General features: G+C 36.7%; 1 protein-coding gene across 3 annotated transcripts in view; it reads left to right on the top strand.

Moving 5' to 3' along the window:
- The window catches only part of Spec2 (CDC42 small effector protein Spec2), a 155,274-nt gene that overhangs the window by 5,282 nt on the left and 130,939 nt on the right, over positions 1-19,053 (top strand). The window lies entirely within an intron of this gene.

Below are 19,053 nucleotides of genomic sequence, written 5' to 3'. Positions count from 1 at the left end.
TGTGTTATTTGACGATGCTGCAGCAACTACTCGATTATTTAGCGTCGATGGACTTGGTGATAGCGAGATGGTATTTGGCGAGATGAGGCCGAGGATTCGCCATAAATTACCTGACATTCGCCTTACGGTTGGGGAAAACCTCGAAAAAAACTCAACCAGGTAATCAGCCTAAGCGGGAATCGAACCCACTCTCGAGCGCCTGTGCCGACTGAGCTACGCCGGTGGCCACATATTCTATTCTATACCCCTAACTTAGATCTGTAATGGTAATTAAGCAATGGTAAAGATATCTAGTCCTTCGTTCTTACCATGTAGGCTATTTCATTTCTCCATGCTTTTAAGCCACTGCCTATTCGATCGCATCGTCCTTACAGTGTGTTCTCCTGCAAACAAGTCATTTTTTAATATAAGTTACATCTTGATTACACAACTTTTAACACTATATCACTTTGGGATATGTATTGTATGACTTTCTCGTGTAAAATTTTACCGTACCTGGTTGACATGTTTCGGCCTGCTATTAGCTTTCTTCAGAACTGGTTGTTGCTGGTCTTGGCGCCTTTTGTTTTGTTTCCTGTGGGGGTGTGTTTGTCTAGTGTAGGCCTAACGTGGAGTCAAAGAGTGTGTGTGTTCTGAAATTGAGTTGTGTGTTGAGGATTTCATTTGGATGTGTTTTTGTGTGTCTGTATGTTTCATATTGTTCTAGTGTGTTTAGTTTCTGGCTTTTTGATTGGATGTGTAGAATTTCCATATCTGTGTTGATGTCTCTGTAGGTGCGGTTAGCATTTGTGATGTGTTCTGCATATGTGGAAGTGTTTTGTAATTTTATTATAGCTGTGATGTGTTCTTTGTAACGTGCTTGAAACGATCTGCCTGCCTGTCTTATGTAGAAGTTGTTGCAGGTGTTACATTTGAGTTTGTATATGCCTGTGTGGTTATATTGTTTGTGTGTTGAAATGTTTTTTGTAGAGTATTATTTGTTCTGTATGCGATGTTGTAATTTAATTTCTTGAATGAGGTTGCAATCGTGTGTGTGTGTTTTTGTTTTCGTATGTTAGTGTGATGTATTTTTTGTGTTCTTATGTTTGTGTTGTATTCTTAGTTTTTTGTGATTATGTTTTGTCTTTCGTATTATGTTGTCTGTTATGTTGGAGTTGTATCTGTTTTCTTGTGCTATGTATTTGATTGTGTTTAGCTCTTCTTTGTAATCATGTTGATTCATTGGTATGTTGAGTAGTCTGTGTACCATTGTTCGGAATGCAGCTTGTTTGTGTTGTGTTGGGTGATTGGATGTGTTGTGTATGTGTGTTATTATTGTTGTGGGTAGACTTTGAATCTGTGTTTGTTGTCGACTTTTGTTATTGTGATGATGAGCATTATTGTGATGAGGGCCAATAACAGGCCGAAACGTGTCAACCAGGTACGTAAAATTTAACACGAGAAAGTCATATAATATCATTTTTTAAATTATTAGTTTATTTTAAACTACAGAGGTTATTCTGAAACCGTCAATAGTTATTTACAGGTATTTATTAAGACAATCTTTCACAGCGTACCCCAAACATATATTAAAGTTCGTGTTTGTTTCGACATTAGGAATAATAATCACAAAGTTTTAACATATTAATTTCATAAAAAACCAAAACCAGTACTTATAGATAATTACCAAAACTTCAACAACTGTATTAATATATAGTGTCGGCAAAAAGTTTGGCACCCGTCTAAAACAGAGGAGCTAGGTTACAGGTCTTAAACTTTGTACTGACATATACATTTTACTGTTTCATCTAAGAGTTCAATAGAAATGCTACTTTTTAGTAAAAACCAGGAGTCTATAGCTCTATCCATTGAAACTATGACATTATTTATAATTAGGCACCTTAGAAAACATATATAACAAAAAAATTATAACTTGAAAATGGTTTGAGCTAGGTTTAAGATTTTTTTGTATACAAGCAGGTCTACCGGGCAGCAATCATAGAACAAATGTGTATTAAAATTTGGGGGGGGGGACGGGGAGTTGAATTTTGCTAAATTTAGTGAAAAAAGGATAAAATGTACTCGTAGCAAGAAGAAACATTGTTTTTATTTCTTTCCACTACTGCCTAGATCGTCATAACATCTCTCCTTGTACCAGAACAGTGTACTAGGAGGCTTTGGCCACATGGCTGTCATAGAGCGATGTATGCAATGGAGGGGTATGAGGTTCAGACCTGTCTTCGGACAGTTGACTGAACAACAATTACAAATTGTATTAATATTTAAATCAACTTCAAAATACGCGAATTCCAATGTACACTAAAGTGAAACCATGCAACTCACATAAATCAATGCACTATTCTACAGAGTGATTTATATAGAACTGACACATTTCTTTCATTAATTGTTTCAAAACGAATTGTGCTAGCGACAACTTATTATACCTAAAATGTAGAGCAATTTTGGGAGATTATTTACCTCTATAGCAAATGTTGAAAATGTCCTCCATTCTGCATAAGGCACAACTCAACACGTCGTTCCATGTTACTGGCCACTCGTTGGAGGACTCTGTTGTCAATAGCTTGAATCTCCTGTGTGATGTTGTGCTTCAGATCGTCCAATGTCTGGGGACGTGTGGCGTAAACCCTGTCTTTTAAGTAACCCCATAGAAAGAAGTCCGGTGTTGTCAAATCCGGAGATCTCGGTGGCCACAGGTTCCTGGAAATTATTCGGTCGTCAAAGAAACTTGCAATTAGTTCCATGGATTCATTTGATGTATGGCATGTAGTGCCATCTTGCTGAAAATATCCTTGACTCAGCTCTACATCGTCCAGTTGCTCAACAAACTCCATGAAAATCAGTCGGTACTCTGCAGTGTTCACAGTCTGGTTGAAAAAAATTGGCCCCACTATTCTCTGTGCGGATATTGCGCACCAAACTCCGATTTTAACCGGGTGCATAGGTGCTTCATGGATGACATGTGGATTTTCGATGGCCCAATGGCGTGAGTTCTGTGAGTTCACATAACCGGATAAATGGAACCATCCTTCATCTGTGAACCATGTGATGGACAATATGGCAGGATTTTGCACAATGAACGTCTGAAACCAACGACAATAATTCAATCTTTTATCCTTGTCTGGTTCCTGTAGCTGATGAACAACCGTAACCCTATATGGCTTCAGGCCTGCACTTTTCGCAGCTCTCTGACACATTGAGTAGGTGTACCCTGTCTCCTGCGACAAACGTCTTAATGATTTTTTGGCTGACTGCTCCAGTCGTGCTCTTACGTCAACAACAACCGTGGGAAGCCTAGATGAACAATGCTTGCCCTTTTCACTGACCAGAGATCCAGTTGTTTCCAATTTGTTTACCAGTCCCAGTATTGTGTTTCTTTTGGGAGGATTGCGAACACCAAATTCTCTCTGGTATGCCCTTTGAGTAGCTGTAATTGAATTCGTAATCCAATATTGCTTCACAAGGAAGAGTCGTTGATATAATGTGTACTGCATTTTCACGTTGACACAAAATGTCGAAAAGAGCTGCCAACAATAGGAATAAAACATAAACATCTGCGCATCTAGTGTTGCCAACAATAGGAATAAAACATAAACATCTGCGCATCTAGTGACAAGGAATCGAAACTCCAGAACATTCTGCTTAATTCGGTGCTAAAATTGGGTCAATGCTGCCAACAATAGGAATAAAACATAAACATCTGCGCATTTAGTGGCAAGGAATCGAAACTCTACTTAATTTGGTGCTAAAATTGGGTCATTGAATGAATTTCCAACGGAATAATTAAAGAGAGAAATGTGTCAGTTCTATATAAATCACTCCGTATTTAACAGAAAACATCCAACAGCCAAGCCATGTATTTTTCGTAGTAGTTGTCCTCCTTCTTCAAATACAAACACATCCTTAGGGAGTTACGTTTCTCAGATCGCTTGCAAATCTTTACCTTACATTTCACTGCACAAACCACAAAAGCCTTCAGACATTACGATCCAATAAATTCTATAGATACTTCAAAAAGTAAAACAATTCTCCACAATCCTCAAATTATGAGCTAAATTAACCAAGTAATCGGTCGATTGCATTCCATATCCATCTCTGAACCAACGAACTATCAAATGTTACAAACATTCGAATGTCAAAACGACTACGATATACCGCACTACTCAACCTATCGATTATCGATTACAATATCACCTTCTTATAACGTAAAGTCTGTGTGATGTATCTTGTCTCACTGTGAAAAGAGAGAGAAAGAAGATATGTCTTACTTCGTCTATGTTCTTATGGCGATGGGGGAGTGGAGCGATGCCGTCCATCCATGCAGTGGCGGAAGGGACTAGTTGATACATTCTGTAGCGCAAAATAAAATTACAAAATATCTCTCTTCGTACTGTGTAGTTCCGTCACTGAGCTTGTCTTTCAAGAAACTGAGTGCCGGTAACCTGTACAATAACATGGTTTTGAAAGGAATCCTGAAAATTTACAACCCTCCTATAATCTCCACCCTCATTTGAAGGGACTTGGTTTTATTGCTACTGAGACAAGGTAAACCTTACCAGGTATAATATCTTAGTCTCCAATGATGTCATAATTTCCATCGTAGGCATATTTTGTATTTGGCTCCGCTATATTTCGTCTCATATCATTCACTTTCAACTGCCACTCAGTTACAATATCATCACCTTAGTCTTTCTGAATAGCTTTTGTAGTTCAAAAGGAATCGAGGTAATTCTACAGAAGAACTACACCAAAGGAGGCATCATTTTTTTCTTTGCGTACTACGAATTGTAAAGAGTACTAAGTAAGGTACGTGATTTTATTTTCCAGCACCCAATAATTTCTACAAAATAACCTAAAACTACGTAGGTAATAATCATAGGTAGGAAGTTCGTACCAAAACAGTAGATATCAGTTGAGTACAGCGAACCGTTTTGTTTGGTGGCGCTGCGATTCGCTTAACAACACAGGCCATGTTGTAAAGTCCGCATCAGATACAAAATGAAGCACATGCTGAACTGCGCTCTTGTTTCATTATTATTAACACGCTTTGTATGTTATATGTTCGTATATATAGTTAACTTTATTGTTTAGTTTTATTTTATCACTAGCCGTACCCGTGCACTCCGCTGCACCCGTTAGAAATAAATATAAAGTAATTACATAATTAAAATATGACATTTGATCCAGGGAACATTCGTGTTTGATAGAAGGATAAATCGTTTAATATGTTACTTAATTTAAATTGTATTTGCATAATTAAAATGCGATCAATTTGATCCAGAGACCACTCATTTGGTCATAAAAATTATTTTAGGAAATACAGGAAACGAATATACAGACTAGCCTATCAAGCTTTCTGTGCATAAGAAGCTATTTTAATCTTACTTGTCCACGATTCACTCAGAAGTTACTGTAATAACATTATAGCATTATGTCCATCTAGAAAAACTACACTTTCCAATGGTGAATTAATAATTAATTATACAAATCGGTTAATTTAGCTTCCGATATTACTTCATACAAACACAGAAACATTCTCTGTAGGCTATGTTTCATAGCTTTCGATTGTTGCTGTCCAAGGCCCCTTATAGACGAAGTCAATTGTTTTTTAATTCATTACACGGCCTTAGATGGCAGTTATTTTAATTTTAAAGCTCATTTATCTCATTAAATATCAGTCCTATAAAAATTTTTCAAGGAATAAAACTTATCGCAAATTATTTTTAAAGAAACTTTTGTTATGTAACATTTTTCACAAAAATCAATAATAAGCGAGATATTTGGATTTATTTAATTCGGCCCCCTTATAACCCCCTTTTTAAATAATGTATTTTGAATTCCATATAGCCTAAAATCTAAGTTACAACGAACTTAATTTATATTCCAATTTTCATCGAAATCCGTTCAGCCATTATCGTGTGAAAAGGTAACAAACAAACATACATACATACATACATACATACATACATACATACATACATACATACATACATACAGACAGACAAAAATTTCAAAAAAGCGATTTTCGGTTTCAGGGTGGTTAATTATATATGTTAGGACCAATTATTTTTGGAAAATCGAAAATTACCAGAAAAATTTCGGCTACAGATTTATTATTAGTATAGATTTGTCCATGTCGTCTAATTCAACCTTATTTGCAGGAGGTCGTCTAACTTTGGTGTCGATATTTCTACACTCTTGTCCTCACAGTCTTCACCTTCCTTTCTAATCCTACTAATTGTTTCCTTATTTAACTTCGCAATAGCTGCAGCACGCTCTGTTGTCTTCGATAGAGGTAGGAATAAACCAGTTTTCTTTTCTTCATCACAAAACTTTATGGCATTATAAATAATGCTCCGCGCCTGGCTACGAAACACACGTCTTCATACATGAAACATTGCGACCAGATTAAAACGCTAGGCATTGGATGTGACGACACTCCATCAGTAAACATACGGAGTTCCTCATTCTGCCACGACGGGTCCCTCCTTGGTCGTGTAGTACATGCTTCTCGTACTGGTTCACTGACGCTATTACTTTTCATTCAGTAGAGAAGTATAAAAAAAATATTCCGAGCTCACAAAACCGTTTTGGTACCAACTTCCTAGCTCTGGTAATAATGAATGGATGTATCGCCGCCATATTGTCCACATTAGGCCTATATTGAATGTAGAAAATGTTAAAGTTCACAGTTGCTGTACTGTACAAGGGAAACCCCCTCTCATTCCACTCTGCTAATGATCCTTGTAAAACACAAGGGTTAAATGAAGTAACTCTAAATAGGTAGCAAAAATACAATCGAATAAGAGAATCGTCTAAGATAGAACTATAAGGGGTGTCCAAGGTGTCCAACTTCCAGGATTGAGGGGTGTCCAACATAGAGAATACATTTTACATGTAAGAAATTTGTCCGGATCCAAGAAAGTGTGTCCAATATGATGTGTCTAATAACGAGGTTTCACCTTATTTTATTCTTATTGTCGGAATAGCCTCTGTAGTTGAAAAGTAAAGAATTAGTACCGGTATTGCTGATGAGGGCGTTGTTGACAGCGAGCGTTGAGAAGCGAAGGGGCTTGTTTTAATGCAGTAAACAGACATTTGAGTGCTACTGCGGAAGAAATACCCGCTTTGATAGCATCTGCCTGCATCTGTCGGAATTTCGAAATGTTGGAAAATGCTGGTTGCTAGGTAACGTGATCGCTGGCCTACATGTCTCTCTATTTTGAGTCTGGAAGCAGTTGGCTTCCTGTCAACTCAGTCCTATCCCCGCGCAGTCTGTGTTCTAGCTAAGCGCACATGAAGAGGCATTGATTGGAGTATGTACAGGTCGTAATCGTACTTCACAGCACCAGAAAGAAGTAATGGGTCGCTTGGATATTATTCAAAGTCCGAGATAGAAGACACTGCGCATGCTCAGAGACCTAGTGCAGAGATACACAGATATCCACACCTGTGGAGTAACGGCTATTATTGACTATTTCACGTCTTTAGGATGTATATTTTCATACCGCAAATGGATTAAGTTCAATTCTGATTAAAAATATGTTTAAAAATGTTTTTACATTAAAGCTCTAAGGGTCCGTCGCATTTAAAGACTTGTCAAAAGTAATTTTTCTTCAAAGAATTCTTTTTCACAAATTTCTGATTACAAATCTAGTAACTTTTTGTTCTAAAGTTGGCTCCCTGCAGTTACTATATGGATGAAGCGAGGAGAATTTTAATAGGTATGTGTTACATAAATGGGGGAAGAAATTTTCTCATGAAATTTCGGCCAGTGTATGGGACCGATGTCCACCCAGCATCGTGATGCACTTGGGGAGCTACGATAGGTAGCGAAATCCGGTTGCGAATACCAGCTATAACGGCTGGGGGGATCATCGTGCTAACCACACGATACCTCCATTCTGGTTGGATGATCGTCCACCTCTGCTTCGGCATGTGGGCGTGAGGCCAGCAGCCGGCTGGTCGGTCAAGGCCCTTCACGGGCTGTAGCGCCACGGATTATTATTATGTGTTACATAAATATTAATTTTATTTTCAGATCCGTTTTTCCGTAAATTTATTTTTCTTGATTCAATACCAACTATTTTATGACAAATATTAATCAGTCTGGATGTAATTTTTACTGCAAGTATTTATGAGGTAGCTGCATGTTCCTATGCATTTATTTTGTGAGAAATGCTGCTAGTTTATTTTATTAGTATTTTTTTCATGAATTATAGACAAAAATAACAATTTAAAAATTAAAAAAAAAATTTGAAAGTGAATAAATTCGATATTTCCTAAAATGACTGCATAGATGTTTCTCTACACCAGTGATGTCAAAGCAAGCGCATTTTTCTGACCTTGACGTCGTGCGCGGGCAGCAAGCGCTAAGTATGGAAAGAGGAAGGGTTGTGTATATGAATAAGCAGCCTGTTGGATTAAGAAAACAGTGGTGCACAAACTTCAAACGGAACGTGAAATTTTATGTCGTTATTTTTATATGGCTTCTTTCTGTTTAATATTATCTATATTGTCTGTAAAACAAAAGTACTGACACTGATGTCTTAATATTGCACTTGTGTTTTAAATCTTAATAACATAATAGAGAGTTAAGAAGGAATATTCACTTAAATTCCATAGTAGTATAATATTATACTGTATTAAGTGGTTGAAACACATCATTCATAAAGAAAGTGATATTCCAAAGAAGGAGATTGAGTATGACATGATAAGTTTGAATTTATATTGATGGTATCTTTAGCCTTACAAAAGTAACCAGTAAACTAATCAAACCAATATTACAGTACAAAGCAATGTTACCTAGGTACTGTATCTGTTTTAAGTGTAACTAATATTACATAACAAAACTCTTATCGCATTATGCTTTTAAGGTGATATTTGTGGGCAACTTCCTATCATCAGAATATTAAATTATTTTCTCGAAATCTGCTGAAGCTATAGAGCTGACATTTTTACGACACATGGGCACGCATCTTTTGCTTATGATGTAACAGTAGTTGCTTTGTTAATTCATTTCCTTACAAACAATTTCCATGCGAATATTTTCAGTACATTATCTTCAGTAATATGCATGTACGGTATATTAGATTTACGAAAACATTCTGTAAGGCTACTAAATAGGCCTATACCTGAAAATTTCACTTTTCTATACGAAAAGTTGAGAAAATATTTCTTTTGAATAAAAAATCAAACTTGTGAAAAATGAGCATTAAAATTAAAACTTACATTCTTATAATGCACTTATACTTCTCAGGCAAATCTAAAAATTAACATGGATACAGTTTTAATAAGTTCTCTTCCCTTTATCTATTGAATCAGTGCTGGCCATCCCTGAATATAGCTCGACCAAGCGGCATATACCACCTCTTTCGTCTGTCTCTTTCCTTTCCACTGTGAAGCGTTCAGGCTCTCCTGGGCTCTAAAGCGCGCGCTTGCTCCTGTGGGCATCAATTGACATGCCCGCTCTATGTCTTGTGAATGTAAAGCTTAAAAAGTGAGATCTTCTACTAAAAACATGGTTTTGAAAATATTTCTGAAAAAGAAATAGAAAAAATAAATAAAAATCAAATGCCAAAAACATTTGGGAGTTCAAAATTTGAATTTTGTTAGTTATTTACATAGTAAATATGCTCTCAAAATTTGGTTGAAAAAAATAATAAGGAAAAAAGTTGTAATTTTTTAGTAGAGTGCCCTCTTAAGTTTTGGCGTGGGCTGTACAACGACAGCATACGGTGCGGCGTGCTGGTGTGAAGGTCGGAAAGTGCCTTTGAGTTCTGACAGAATGCACCCCTCTCCCCGTCCGTTTAGTAGCGCACGGAGAGTTGGAAGAGTTGTTACGTGCAGCGAGGGCGACTCTCGCTGTACCATTAATAATAATTGTGCTTAATGATGGCAGCGCTTTCTCCCTTAGCGTAATTCCATCCCCCACTGCATATATTTACTTGCAGAATGCATATTTATGCCAAAAAGGTAATCATACTTGTAATGAACCCAGGGACTTTGGCACTGTGGGCTGGTTGTGGGGCCGGATTTCAAATGTTATGTTTTATTTAACGACGCTCGCAACTGCAGAGGTTATATCAGCGTCGCCGGATGTGTCGAAATTTTGTCCCACAGAAGTTCTTTTACATGCCAGTAAATCTACTGACATGAGCCTGTCGCATTTAAGCACACTTAAATGCCATCGACCTGGACCGGGCTCGAACCCACAACCTTGGTCATAGAAGGCCATCGCTATACCAACTCGTCAACCAGGTCGACCCGGATTTCAATCCGGCCGACTTTTGGTTGTGGGGTTCCTTAAAGAACGAGTTTTCCTGACATATCCAACAACCCTACTGCAACTGAAAGATGCCATCTCGAAAGAAATTGCCAATATTCAAAGACATCTGCAAAATGCTGTGCATGGTGTTGCAGACAGAATGCTGTACGTTGAACAAGAGAACGGCGGACATCTTCCCAATGTTTTGTAAACCCCGCTGTTTTCCCAACACTTTGAAGTTTTTGTTTTTTTCCCTATCTCAAATATTATAATATTTATAGCGGTTTAATGTTTGAACTGACTTTTGAAATACCCTATATATCAAACAAAATTAAAACATATTTAGTAGTAGTGAATTATTACAGTTTAATTTTGTGATGTTGTTTTATAGACACTCTGTATTATAAGTAATATTTTTGTGTTCATGTCAGGAAACTAAAGTTGATCTGATTTAGGTGCACGGTAAATTATGCATATGGGTTATTCCATATGAAATCGATCAGTAAAAAACCTCGCATTTATTTAATACTCTTAACTTTTTCCCTATTTATACGAGGTGCTGAGGAGAGTGCATTTTCAAAAATATACTATCGAAAGTCAAACGGTTTTCGTACTATTGAGCGACAAATTTAGCGTATTTTATAAAAACAAGCCTCTTTCAGCGCTCAGAACTCTGGAACCATTTACTGCAGAACATTGAACGGGAGCTCATTTTGAAGCTGACATTTGGTAGGTTATGATGAGAAGTAATACTTAATTTTATTGTACACAGAGAGACAGATAATCTGATTTTACTTACTTTTAGGCTTTTTGCCCATTTGTAAAAATGTAAAAAATACTGAGGAAAAACCTTGCATTATTAAGAGGGATTCGGCATTGTTTGGTTAGTGGCACGGCAATAAGTTTCGAGGGTATTAAATGAATTATTTTCACACGCCTAGACTTGAACGGCGCAGTACCCCACACACTGGCCGAGAGCTGAAGATAAGCGAGCATTGGGCGTCATTTTACTCCTGTGTTTATGAAAACTTGTGGTAAAGCTAGCCCAGCCATGATTGCTAGACGACACATTACGTGTTTGTCTCCTGGCCTTGCCTGTCTCGACTACCTACAGTCAGCTGGTTAGTTCACGCGCGTACTATTTATTTTCTTTATTTGATATTTTCAATACTTTCTTATCAACGGTGCACTAGTGAAAAATGTGTGTTTATTTGTACTTTCAATGCGGAATCTAACCATATATTTTTAAAATAATTTTTTCGTGGGCAAAGGCGTCTTAATGAGGAAAAATCTAAATTTCTCCATTTCCATAAAAAGTAAGAAAAACTATTTACATGCCAATATAAACTATAATTTCTCAGCATCAAAATAAACCATGATTTTGATCATTGGGTGAAAGGGTTTCGGAGCCACAACAGTTTAAAGTTGTTAATTTTATGAAAATACGATAAATTTAAATATTTTAAATTTAAACACTATGAAGTTCTGATGCCTCAAACTTTGCACAAAGCATTGTATCACAGTTCTCTACATACAGAAAAAGTTTTATTGTATTTAGAAATTGCAAGGTCAATTTTCTCTATATTTCGGTCGATTTGAGATGGAATAGCCCGTATATCTTTTGAAGAACAATAGTTTGAGTAAAGCTAAAACTAAAAATATAATTTACATGGCAAGAAATGAATTATCAAAAGTCGTGGAACGTGTGAGAAAATACGTATCATCTTCGTAATAATCCGGGATGAGGTGTATGCACTGCTCTTATACGTAGAAAGTGAACCGCTGTGAATGTAACTGTTGACAGTTCTGGCGCGAGGAAATAAGCCAAGGTTTGGCAGCGGAATTTGATCTCGGGGCGCCACCTACGGGAGTTATGTTGCTTAAAGATTAACGCACCTTCTGCTAAAATCAATATAACCTAGCCGAGGGGAAGTATTCGACATCACGGGAGATAACGCGTTACCAAGCAACGCCGAGGGAAGGGTCTGGTGACTGTTAAAATCAGGTTCGTAGCTTTCCTTTCTAGCCTGACTCGGAAGGACTCGTGGAGTTGTAATTTAAAAGAGATTTGAACTCTTACTGTTAGCATATGCCCAGGAATTGCCTTCATACTTACAGTGGCTCTCAAAATTCAACGTACGCTTACCTTTTAGGATATATTTTCATACAGAAGTATATTTGTTTCATATTGTCCATTATAATACGTAATATAACAAGAGTATCAATAATTTTCCTTCACGTAGCGTAAGTGAATTATCCGCAAAGATGAGAACTCGCGTCATATTTGAATAAGATTATTTCGTGAATAATAAGCTTAATAAATAAAAATAAAATATAATTATATCGATATTAAAATAAATAATATATTTAAGTTGCTAATTTAATATATCGATAGCTAAGAAGTGGTAATTCGTATCTGGGCTATTCTCCAGAAAAGATGCATTTTGAAAGTAAAATTTTTCGAAATTTATAATAGGGATAATAGTAATAGCTATACGTTACAAGAGCGGTATGTTGACGTTTTCATGGTCGAGGAAAAGATTGAAAAAGCGAAACGTAGTTGAGCTTTTTTAATTTCCGAGAACATGAAAACAAACATACCGCTCGTGTATCGTACATTATTTTATGCGAAGATCGTTTATTACATACCTGAAAGAGGAATTTCTAATTCGTTGCAATGAAATCTCCATCTTGGTTTCTGTTCAATGACGGCAATTTTGGAAAACAAAAATATCTATCTTCAACATTGTTGCTTTAAAATGTTTTCTGTGTTTACAATACTCCAGCAGGCCGTGATATACGTCTGTCTTCTTCCCCCCCCCCCAGTCTATAAATGCGAACTTGAAACAAACGGTAAGGTTATGTAATGATTTATTTTTTATTTTAATATTTTAACAATATTATTTATATAACATATTGCAGTAATAACATCGGCATCTGGATCTTGTTGATTTTTTCACGGCTTCCTTAATGTTACTTGTATCAGGAATGCAATAAGTTTCGTGGAGTAGTAGACTTTACTTAATTTTTGCAAATATTTAAAAACAATAATTAACATTGCAATTTAGGTGAAATTGCAGTGGTAAGTTTCCAATTTATAATTATTACAATGTTAAACGTCTCTAAAAATAATATGTTAAAAGCCTAAAGCAGTAAAATGAATGTCGCGCTTAAGCGGTAAGAAGAGGGATATTGTTATGTGTGTTACGTTGGGAATACTGAATGTGGTATTTCACACTTACCGCGTATTGGTTCTGTGCGGAAAACAAGCAAATACGCACGATCTCGCACAAAAGTTATTTTTGTATGTGTTTTGCCTTTGTCCTTGCCAACTTTATTAAACTACATTATTCGTTTTGATCAAATTTGGTATTTTAGCATTAAATCCTCTTTAAATATTTCGCGTGTCTAAATTAAATTATGGTTTATTTAACGACGCTCGCAACTGCAGAGGTTATATCAGCGTCGCCGGATGTGCCGGAATTTTGTCCCGCAGAAGTTTTTTTACATGCCAGTTAATCTACTGACATGAACATGTCGCATTTAAACAACTTACATACCATCGAACCCACAACCTCGAGCATAGAAGGCCAGCGCTATAACGACTACGCTACCCAGACCGACTCGCGTGTCTATGTACGTGACAAGTAATCCTCCTCATGCTCAACTTTTTAAATTTCCCTTCTTTTATCCGTCTTCCTCATTTTCCAAATATCATCTACGAATAAGAAAAAAAATTATGCAAGAAGAAACCGTACAAAAATCCATTAATTGAACTTTACATTTTACAACTGCTGGTTTACCTCAGATGAAAATTTGTATCCATATTTAAACAACCAAATCAATTGATACATCTCACTTTCTAGATCATAATTCGAAAAGGCGTATTAGATATATTTAAAACATTTTTGTTATGCTGTTGAGGAATGTCCATTAAACAAAAAGAAAAAGAAAGTCACTTTTTGCATTTCCAAATGTGTATATGCCCCCTTACATGTTCCTCCGCCCATTTCCTTCATGAATTAATTCATTCACATCACTTTCCAGTTCCTTTGTCATGTGTCCAAAGATATTACTGTTTATAGTTTATAACCCAGGAAAACACAGAAGATGGCATAACAGCTGATAAACATCCACGCCTTGGGATTGAAATCCAAGACCGTGGCATCCATCGAACCTTTGTCAGCCGTTAGTTAAGGCCATGGCAGTCAAGATACCGCATTGCTGTAATTAACAGTAATTAGTATGTATAAAGTCAGATGACGTCACAGTTCAGAATTACAGGCGCAACGTTCCGCCGTCTAGGTTGTCACCGTTATCCCAGTACAGAGAACTTCATTTCCATCTGATAGCAATTGTCAGCTGGTCCCGTAATAACACGAAAATGATAAAAATCTGAAGGATGCTAACGCCTGGCCTAGTGCATTTGTTTTGTTAACCTGGTGATGTTGCTTGGTTGCTAACGTCTGACCTAATGCAATTTAATTAGTAAGCCTTCTTTTATTTTTCAGTCTTCATTTTTATCACTCGTCATTTTTTTATTCATTTGTTTCTCTCTTGCTTTACTTCTTCATTTCTCTCATTAAATTCATTTATCTTTTATTTGTTTTGTAGTTTGTTTTCCGTCTCATTTTCTATTTTTTATCTTTTTCTTTGTACTTCGTCTTCTTTCGTCGATATTTACTGTATATCCTGTCTGTTCTTTCGTACGGGCTATTTCATTTCAAATCGACCGAAATATAGAGAAAATTGACCTTACAATTTCTAAATACAATAAAACTTTTTTTGTACGTAGAGAACTGTGATACAATGCTTTGTGCAAAGTTTGAGGCATCAGAACTTCATAGTGTTTAAATTTAAAATATTTAAATTTATCGTATTTTCATAAAATTAGCAATTTTAAACAGTTGTAGCTCCGAAACCCTTTCACCCAATGATCAAAATCATGGTTCATTTTGATGCTGAGAAATTAAAGTTTATATTGACATGTAAACAGATTTTCTTACTTTTTATGGAAATGGAGAAATTTAGATTTTTCCTCATTAAGACGCCTTTGCCAAGGAGAAAATATTTTTAAAATATGTAGTTAGATTCCGCATTGAAAGTACAAATAAACACATATGTTTTACTGATGGCACGTTGATAAGAAAGTATTGAAAATATCAAATAAAGAAAATAAATAGTACGCGCGTGAACTAACCAGCTGACTGTGAGGCGGGAGCTAGCCTAGGCAAGCAAGGCCAGGAGACATAAACACTTGATGTTTCGTCTAGTAGCGCATAGCTGGGGTAGCGTTATCACAGGTTTTCATAAACACAGGAGTAAAATGACGCCCAGCGCTCGCTTATCTTCATCTCTCGGCCAGTGTGTGCTGTATTGCGCCTTTCAAGTCTAGGCGTGTGAAAATAATTTATTTAATACCCTCGAAAACTTATTGCCGTGCCACTAAGCAAACAATGCCCAATCCCTCTTAATAATGCAAGGTTTTTTCTCTATATATTTTTTTACACTTTTACAAATGGGTAAAAAGCCTAAAAGTAAGTAAAATCAGATTATCTGTCTCTCTGTATACAATAAAAATAAGGATTACTTCTTAACATAACCTACCAAATGTCAGCTTCAAAATGAGCTCCCGTTCAATGTTCTGCAATAAATGGTTCCAGAGTTCTGAGCGCTGAAAGAGGCTTGTTTTTATAAAATACGCTAAATTTGTCGCTCAATAATACGAAAACTGTATGACTTTCGATAGTATATTTTTGAAAATGCACTCTCCTCAGCACCTTGTATAAATAGGGAAAAAATTAGAATATAAAAAAATGCGAGGTTTTTTACTGCTCGATTTCATATGGAATAGCTCGTACACGTATGAACCTGTGTTTTATGTACCACACATACATACACACATAGCCTTCGAGTTCAATTAATACCCAGCCAGTGTCAAATACAAGGATTTCCTTTGAAAAGATAAGATAAGACTTTGTTTATATCAGATACAGCTCCGATCACAAGGAGCGGTAATATACTGTATATCTATCAATGATGCCATATTATTTTAATTGATGTGCTGATTGTCAACTCCACGTGGAGTATAAACAACATTGTCATATCTCCAGTTGAAGTAAAATAACCCTGCAGATTGTAAGGGACGATAGGGTACACTTAAATGAATAGGAAACCTATATTACTTTTGTGATTAAATGCACGGTTGATTAGAAAATTAAGTTGGAAGTTTCAAAGTCTGGGAACATCGCTACTAACACACAGCCTAATTTTTATACATTTTGATTACACAACTTTTAACACTGTATCGGTTCGGAATATGTGTGATAAGTAGACTTCGTGGAATTGCCACGAGAATCGCAAGGTTTACTGCGGACGCGGTATAAACTGTATGAAAAGGGGGCGTGCAAAGGATGGAGTATGCCTCTAATGTAAACACTGAGCAGTATACTGCGGTTACAATAAAACCTGTATCCTGCATTCAAGAAATATAATGAATGAGGTTTGAAGTAGGAAATGTCTAAACATGTAAATACACAATTACTTTATACTGAAATATATTAACTTTTAAAATTTAATGTAAGATACTCACATCATCCTTGAATATGTGCATTGCAGTGAAGAGTTACGTACATTTTGAGCGACTGCAAAGTAACCTCCTCCGATGGTCACTTAAACAGTTTTTATTTTGGGAAAATGTATGTTCAACATCAGACGATGTAATACGTACATATTTGAAGAACGGAAAGACACTACTTTTTAGTACACCAACTTCAGACGTCTTGTTGTGACCTGATGGTACATCATTTATAATACGAAGTTGTGAATAGACAGAATTTTTAGCAATAATGTTTCTCAACTTACATTTCACTTTTTCTGAAATTAGTGAATTGTTATTTTTGATAACGGTTTGTGATACTTTATCCACTATATTAAGGGCTTCTGAGAGTTGTAGTTTAGACGATTCTAGCAGGGTGATGCTTTTGGACACGATTTTAAAATTAGAATCAATGAACAGAATATCTTCCAATAGCAGCATCCAACCACGTTCTCTAACGTGTCAAGACTGGCTGCGGGGGTAAGGGTATTCCAGGGGGAATTATTTGGAACAGCAACACTCTCATTGTAGTATGTTTGATTGAATTTTTTTCTGCATTGAACAGATGTTAAGCTTTGACTATTCCAACCACAGTAATGCAAAAACAAGTGCTTACATAGGTATACATTAGCTGTAGCTGCTCCATCTATTTGGACCGGTCACAACTCTTAACATGAACTGCTTATACTACGAGACCGGGCGGTCGCTCACCTCCTCTATACTACCGTATATCGGCAACGTCATTGCATGCTGCGTGTGGCAATTCAACGAAGTCTAATGATGACTTTCTTGTGTTAAATTTTAACCTACCTTGTTAACATGTTTCGATCTATTTTGGGTATTTTTTTCTCGTAATACAGACGTAGGAGGTCAACGAACTCAGGTATGTCTCCCTAGGTGAACTACCTCCCACCTCCCTTCTGGCTACAACGTTGCATGGTAGTCACGTTGTTCATTGGCTTGAAATGAGCGGTTTTCAAATTAAATTTACACGAAAACCGTCCATGTTATTGAAATACGCCAGAGGGATAAATTCTGTGGTGTTTGGGTAAAGGGAGATGTCATAAAAATGAGTTCGGAGATAAATGAAAATTAAACTTGGAACCCTTATTACAAATAATTTTCTACACAAATAAAACACATCAACTGCTTGTATTCTTTGATTTTTGCACACCCACTTGTATAATTTAACTTGTGTGTTCATTTGGGGAACAACATTCCACCTGGACAAAAAAAAAATGACTTAGGGTAAATTAGGGTCTGTTGGACAGTCGGGCATGTTGGACACTTTCTACTTTAACGTGTTACCTCGCCACTTGTGGACACCACATTCTGCTAGAAGTCAATGACTGAAGTAGCCCCACTCGTGGCTGACTTCTAGCAGAATGTGGTGTCCACAAGTGGCGAGGTAACACGTTAAAGTACAAAGTGTCCAACATGCCCGACTGTCCAACAGACCCTAATTTACCCTATACCCCTTTACCCGAACACCACAGAATGATTCTTTATTAGATTTTCTATCGATATGGACAAAAATCACGATCCTATTCGCAATAGTTACCGAATAAGAGGATGTTAAACATTTGGGGGGGGGGGACATTTTTATTTTTCTCAGAAAACTATGAACTTTCCACTAATATAGTATGACACTTTTTTGTTATCTACAACTTAAGGGATTTGCTCTAAAAGTCTGCAGGATGTTTCACGTCCATTCTGTGTATCTTTCTTTCACTCCTTGCAGATGAAATCGGATGTTGTTATAGTTTTATATTATCTTAAGCACATAATTTGAATGGAAAACAATTAATGTTAACAGATTCAGAGCAAACAAGGCAACAGTAGAGTAAATAGCCACTGGCGTAGCTGAGGAGGTAGCGCGTTTGCCCACCGATTCGGAGTTTCGCTCGGGCGGGTGTTCGATTTTATTTTATTGGGTTATTTTACGACGCTGTATCAACATCTGAAGTTATTTACCGTCTGAATCAAATGAAGGTGATAATGCCAGTGAAATGAGTCCAGGGTCCAGCACCGAAAGTTACCCAACATTTGCTCGTATTGGGTTAAGGGAAAACCCCGGAAAAAACTCAACCAGGTAACTTGTCCCGGCAGGGATTCGAACCCGGGCCACCTGGTTTCCCGGCCAGACGCGCTGACCGTTACTCCACAGGTGTGGACCGGGTGTTAGATTCCC

This window comes from Periplaneta americana, chromosome 2 (assembly GCF_040183065.1).
Source record: "Periplaneta americana isolate PAMFEO1 chromosome 2, P.americana_PAMFEO1_priV1, whole genome shotgun sequence".
In the NCBI taxonomy this organism is placed as follows: domain Eukaryota; kingdom Metazoa; phylum Arthropoda; class Insecta; order Blattodea; family Blattidae; genus Periplaneta; species Periplaneta americana.
This window is presented reverse-complemented; position numbering and strand designations above follow the sequence as displayed.